Source organism: Marmota monax, unplaced genomic scaffold (assembly GCF_021218885.2).
Source record: "Marmota monax isolate L192 unplaced genomic scaffold, Marmota_monax_Labrador192_F-V1.1 WCK01_AAM20220418_F8-fsc00090, whole genome shotgun sequence".
NCBI classification, from domain to species: domain Eukaryota; kingdom Metazoa; phylum Chordata; class Mammalia; order Rodentia; family Sciuridae; genus Marmota; species Marmota monax.
Genome location: NW_026695219.1, coordinates 1,119,753 through 1,127,260, shown reverse-complemented (window position 1 = coordinate 1,127,260; position 7,508 = coordinate 1,119,753).

Sequence of the window (7,508 nt, the reverse complement as noted above, 5' to 3'; positions counted from 1 at the left end):
AAACAAACAAACAGAAATCCTAGAAATGCAGAAAGCAGTAAAAATTAAAAACTCAAATGAGAATACTACCAGCAGAGTAGAACACTTAGAAGATAGAATATCAGACAATGAAGACAAAGTATTTCAACCTGAAAAGAACATAGATAGCTCAGCGAGACTGTTAAGAAACCATGAGCAGAACATCCAAGAAATATGGGATAACATAAAGACACCAAACTTAAGAGTTATTGGGTTATAGGAAGGTATAATGGCCCAAACCAAAGGAATGAGCAATCTGTTCAATGAAATAATACTAGAAAACTTCCCAGACTTGAAGAATGAAACAGAATTCCAAATCCTAGAAGCCTACAGGACGCCAAATGTGCAAAATCATAAGAGATCCACACCAAGACACATTAAAATGAAGATGCCCAACATACAGAATAAGGAGAGAAATTTAAAAGCCACAAGAGAAAGGAAGCAGATTACATTTAGGGGTAAACCAATCAGGATAACAGCTGATCTTTCAACACAGACTCTGAAAGCTAGAAGATCCTGTAACAACATATTTCAAACGCTGAAAGAAAATGGGTTCCAACCAAGAATTGTGTATCCAGCGAAATTAAGCCTCAGGATGGAAGATGAAATTAAAACCTTCCATGACAAACAAAAGTTAAAAGAATTTGCAGCTAGAAAACCAGCTCTTCAAAACATCCTTGGCAAAACATTACAGGAAGAGGAAATGGAAATAACAATGAAAACCAACAGTGGGAGGTAGTACAGTAAAGGGAAAAAATAATCAAAGAGGAAAAACAAATCATGTTAAGTAACATAAATAAACAAATATGGCTGGAAGTACAAACCATATCTCAATAGTAACCCTAAATGTTAATGGCTTAAACTCACCAATCAAGAGACACAGGCTAGTAGAATGGATCAAAAAAAAAAAAAGATCCAACAATATGCTGCCTACAGGAGACGCATTTGATAGGAAAAGACATACATAGACTGAAGGTGAAAGGTTGGGAAAATCATATCATTCATATGGACCTTGGAAACAAGCAGGAGTGTCCATACTCATATCAAATAAAATAGACTTCAAGTCAAAGTTAAGCAAAAGGGATAAAGAAGGACACTACATACTGCTCAAGGGAAGCATACACCAACAAGACATAACAATCATAAATATATATGCCCCAAACAATGGTGCAGCTATGTTCATCAAACAAACTCTTCTCAAGTTCAAGAGTCAAATACACCACAATACAATAATTATGGGAGACTTCAACACACCTCTCTCACCACTGGACAGATCTTCCAAACAAAAGTTGAATAAAGAAACTATAGAACTCAATAATACAATTAATAACCTAGTCTTAATTGAAATATATAGAATATACCACCCAACATCAAGCAGTTATACTTTTTTCTCAGCAGCACATGGATCCTTCTCAAAAAATAGACCATATATTATGTCACAGGGCAACTCTTAGAAATTATAAAGGAGTAGAGATAATACCATGCATCCTATCTGATCATAATGGAATGAAACTGGAAATCAACGATAAAAGAATGAAGGAAAAATCCTGCATCACTTGAAGAATGAACAATATGTTACTAAATGATCAATGGGTTACAGAAGACATCAAGGAGGAAATTAAAAAATTCTTAGAGATAAATGAAAACACAGACACAACATATCAGAATCTATGGGACACAATGAAAGCAATTCTAAGAGGAAAATTCATTGCTTGGAGTTCATTCCTTAAAAAAATAAAAAACCAACAAATAAATGATCTCACACTTCATCTCAAAATCCTAGAAAAAGAAGAGCAAAACAGCAGCAAAAGTAGTAGAAGGCAAGAAATAATTAAAATCAGAGCTGAAATCAATGAAATTGAAACAAAAGAAACAATTGACAAAACTAAAAGTTGTTTCTTTGAAAAAATAAATAAGATCGACAGACCCTTAGCCATGCTAATGAAGAGAAGAAGAGAGAGAACTCAAATTACTAGCATACAGGATGAAAAAGGCAATATCACAACAGACACTAGAGAAATACAGAAGATAATTAGAAATTATATTGAATACTTATACTCCAATAAAATAGATGACAGTGAAGGCATTGATAAATTTCTTAAGTCATATGATCTGCCCAGATTGAGTCAGGAGGATATACACAACCTAAACAGACCAATATCAATTGAGGAAATAGAAGAAGCCATCAAAAGACTACCAACTAAGAAAAGCTCTGGACCGGATGGGTATACTGCAGAGTTTTACAAAACCTTTAAAGAAGAACTAATACCAATACTTTTCAAGCTATTTCAGGAAATAGAAAAAGAGGGAGAACTTCCAAATTCATTCTACGAGGCCAACATCACCGTGATTCCTAAACCAGACAAAGACATTTCAAAGAAAGAAAACTACAGACCAATATCTCTAATGAACATAGATGCAAAAATCCTCAATAAAATATGGCAAATCGGATACAGAAACATATCAAAAAGATTGTGCATCATGATCAAGTAGGATTCATCCCTGGGAGGCAAGCCTGGTTCAATATACGGAAATCAATAAATGTTATTCACCACATCAATAGACTTAAAGATAAGAACCATATGATCATCTTGATAGATGCAGAAAAAGCGTTCGACAAAGTACAGCATTCCTTTATGTTCAAAACACTAGAAAAACTAAGGATAACAGGAAAATACCTCAATATTGTAAGGCTATCTATGCTAAGCCTCAGGCTAGCATCATTCTGAATGGAGAAAAATTGAAGGCATTCCCTCTGAAATCTGGAACAAGACAGGGATGCCCTCTCTCACCACTTCTATTCAACATAATTCTCAAAACACTGGCCAGAGCAATTAGACAGACGAAAGAAATTAAGACATAAAAATAGGAAAAGAAGAACTTAAATTATCACTATTTGTGGATGACATGATTCTATACCTAGAAGAACCAAAAAGGTCTACAAAGAAACTACTAGAGCTAATAAATGAATTCAGCAAAGTGGCAGGATATAAAATCAACATGCATAAATCAAAGGCATTCCTGTATATCAGCGACAAATCTTCTGAAATGGAAATGAGGACAACCACCCATTCACAATATCCTCAAAAAAAATAAAATAAAATACTTGGGAATCAACCTAACAAAAGAGGTGAAAGATTTATAAATGAAAACTACAGAACCCTAAAGAGAGAAATAGAAGAAGATCTTAGAAGATGGAAAAATATACCCTGTTCATGGAAAGGCAGAACTAACATCATCAAAATGGTGATATTACCAAAAGTTCTCTATAGGTTTAATGCAATGCCAATCAGAATCCCAACGGCATTTCTTGTAGAAATAGAGAAAGCAATCATGAAATTCATATGGAAAAATAAAAGACCCAGAATAGCAAAAGCAATTCTAAGCAGGAAGAGTGAATCAGGTGTTATAGCGATACCAGACTTCAAACTATACTACAGAGCAATAGTAACAAAAACAGCATGGTACTGGTACCAAGACATGCGGGTGGACCAATGGTACAGAATAGAGGACACAGAGACCAATCCAAAAAATTACAATTATCATATTTGACAAAGGGGCTAAAAGCATGCAATGGAGGAAGGATAGCATCTTCAACAAATGTGCTGGGAAAACTGGAAATCCATATGCAACAAAATGAAACTGAATCCCCTTCTCTCACCATGCACAAAAGTTAACTCAAAATGGATCAAAGAGCTTGATATCAAATCAGAGACTCTGCGCCTGACAGAAGAAAACGTTGGATCTGATCTACATATTGTGGGGTCGGGCTCCAAATTCCCTAATAGGACGCCCATAGCACAAGAGTTAATAACCAGAATCAACAAATGGGACTTACTCAAACTAAAAAGTTTTTTCTCAGCAAGAGAAACAATAAGAGAGGTAAATAGGGAGCCTACATCATGGGAACAAATTTTTACTCCTCACACTTCAGATAGAGCCCTAATATCCAGAGTATACAAAGAACTCAAAAAATTAAACAATAAGATAACAAATAACCCAATCAACAAATGGGCCAAAGACCTGAACAGACACTTCTCAGGAGGACATACAATCAATCAACAAGTACATGAAAAAATGCTCACCATCTCTAGCAGTCAGAGAAATGCAAATCAAAACCACCCTAAGATACCATCTCACTCCAGTAAGATTGGCAGCCATTAGGAAGTCAAACAACAACAAGTGCTGGCGAGGATGTGGGGAAAAGGATACACTTGTACATTGCTGGTGGGACTGCAAATTGGTGCGGCCAATTTGGAAAGCAGTATGGAGATTCCTTGGAAACCTGGGAATGGAACCACCATTTTACCCAGCTATTCTCTTTCTCAGAGTATTCCCTGAAGACCTTAAAAGAGCATACTACAGGGATACTGCTACATCGATGTTCATAGCAGCACAATTCAAAATAACTAGACTGTGGAACCAACCTAGATGCCCTTCAATAGATGAATGGATTAAAAAATGTGGCATTTATACCCAATGGAGTATTACTCTTCACTAAAAAATGACGAAATCATGGCATTTGAAGGGAAATGGATGGCATTAGAGCAGATTATACTAGATGAAGCTAGCCAATCCCTAAAAAACAAATGCCAAATGTCTTCTTCAATATAAGGAGAGCAACTAAGAACAGAGCAGGGAGGAAGAGCATGAGAAGAAGATTAACATTAAACAGGGACGAGAGGTGGGAGAGAAAGGGAGAGAGAAGGGAAATTGCATGGAAATGGAAGGAGACCCTCATTGTTATACAAAATTACATATAAGAGGAAGTGAGGGGGAAGGGAAAAAAACAAGGGAGAGAAATGAATTACAGTAGATGGGATAGAGAGAGAAGATGGGAGGGGAGGGGAGGGGAGGGGGGATAGAAGAGGATAGGAAAGGCAGCAGAATACAACAGACACTAGTATGGCAGTATGTAAAAACGTGGATGTGTAACAGATGTGATTCTGCAATCTGCATATGGGGTAAAAATGGGAGTTCATAACCCACTTGAATCAAATGTATGAAATATGATATGTCAAGAGCTTTGTAATGTTTTGAACAACTAATAATAAAAATTTTTTAAAAAACTGTCCACGTCATCAAAAACATGGAAATTTGGAAAACCACTAGCATGGCTACATTATGGCCATGTCTCACAAACTAAAAACTTCAGAGGTACCTAGGAAGGTACCTCTGAAGCTGTGGCCACACTTAAAGGCTATCTACCAATAGCACCCCCAGCCACTGAGAATATGTTCTTTTTTCCTGAATGGAACCTGGGCTATGCAAATATGCCCAACACAGCATATTGTGCTGTTGATTCCCTACAATCATCCTAGCACGTAGCCCAATTGGTGCTGTTTCATAGAGGATGAAACAGGCTCAGAGAAGTTAACTTGCTAGGAAATGGCAGAGCCAGAATGCAGCAGCCTTTCACCTTTCCATGGAAACACTCCCAGCCAAAGCAACCACATGGAGGATCATCTGCCCTTTGGGGAGGTATGATGATGAGGTATGATGTCCCAGACTTTGTTTAAGAGGCATTCCCCTTATAGAAACAAAACCCTGCCTGCTTTGTCCCACCTGTGGCCCTTATACCCATGGAAGGCAGATTTATAATGGATTGTCTCCCAGTCATACCACCAGGTCAGTCCTAGGCCTATCCAAACCTCCAGGCTTAAATCTAACTGTGCCCCAAAGAGAGTCCATCACCAAGTCATTGTGAAGTCAAGGTCACCTTTCCATTGTCTGAGGAAGTCAGGGCTTAGGATGTCATTTTGGTCAAATGTATCAAACTCACACCATCTCACACCCAGCAAGAAGGCTACTGCTGGGCATGGCACACCCTGTAATCCAGGCTACCTGGGAGGCTGAGGCACTGGCATCACAAGTTCAAGGCTAGCCTGGGCAATTTAGCAAGCCCTGTCTCAATGTTTAGAAGAATTAAAGGTGGAGAGGGTCTGCAAAAGTCCCTCATAGTTAAGAGATCTTGTCTAGCAACTGCTACATCCTTGGTAGAGGCCCCAATATGGTGGGGGGTGGGTAAAAGCCTACTGTAAACAAATGGAAAGTCACCATTGGCTGCAAAGATATGGAGACTCTGGAAGCCTGCTTCACCAATAGGTGGATATAAGCTACCTCAGCAACTTAGTGAAGCTCTCAGCAACTCAGTGAGACCCTGTCTCTAAATGAAATAAAAAGAACTGGGGATATGGCTCAGTGATTAAGTGCCCCTTAATTCAGTTCCACCACCTCACCAATCGCCAAGGGAAAAAAAAAAAAAGAATTTCCATATGTTCCAGGAATTCCAATTCTGTAATTGAAAGCCAAAAGAATGGAAAGCAGGTTCTCAAAGAGATATGTGTACATCCATGTTCACAGCAGCACTGTTCACCATCACTGAAAGGAGGAAAGCAACACACAATGGAGAAGTCAATGAGCAGAGTGCCATATAGACATACCATGGAATATTATTCAGTTTCTAAAAGGATGTTCTGACACATGCAGCAGCATGGAAGAACCTAGGACATTGTGCTAAGTGAAATAACCTGTCAGGAAAAGACAAATACTTTGTATCTGAGTGTCCCTAACGTAACCAAATTCATAGAACCAGGAGGTAGAATGTGGTGGCCCTGGCTAGGAGAAATGGGATAGGAGAATTAGCATTGACTGGGGAAGATGTGTCAGTTTAGTAAGTTAAAAGGAGTTCTGTCAATGGATGGTGATGATGGCTGCACAGCAGTGTGAATGTACTTAATGTCACTGCTCTACCCACTTAAAAATGGCTAAGATGGCCAGGAATGGGAGCACATGCTTTTAAACCCAGTGGCTGGAGAGGTAGAGGCAGAGGCAAGAGGATTGCAAGTTCCAGGTCAGCCTGGGCAATTTAGTGAGACCATATCTCAAAACAAAGAATGCAAAAGGTGGGGGATGTTTGTAAGTGGTAAGTATTGGTTCAATCTCCCGTGACGAAAAACACACAAACAAACAAAACCGTAAGATGGGTATTTTTATTGTATAGATATTTTTATCTCAATTTTATATATTCAAGAGAACACAGGAGTAAAGTGGGGGAGCTCCAAGAACATTTATGTGAGCAAAGGTCTCTGGCTTTCCTCAACTCTGAGTCCCAAAATTCCTAGAAGGAATTGTTTTATTTTGTGCTTTGAGCATAAACTTTTAGATTACTGTCTGGTGAAATTAAACCCCTCTCAAACAGATCCCCTTCCACTGAGTAGCCAGGCTTCTCCTCCTGTCCCATCTCTTCATGTTCCAGCAGAGGTTTGCTCCCACCCTTTCCAGGTAGGTTGCACACAGGTGAAAAGCAGCCCTAGTCATCCTTCTGTCATTCCCCTCCCACTACAGAGTGGGTGCCTGCAAATTGCTATGTGAACTAATGGAGTGAAGGAACACTGATGAGATGAGAAATGCATGTTCCTGACAGAAGAGTTGGCTTTCACTGACAGATGCACATGGAGACTCAAAATTGTGCTGTTTTCCTTGGTTAA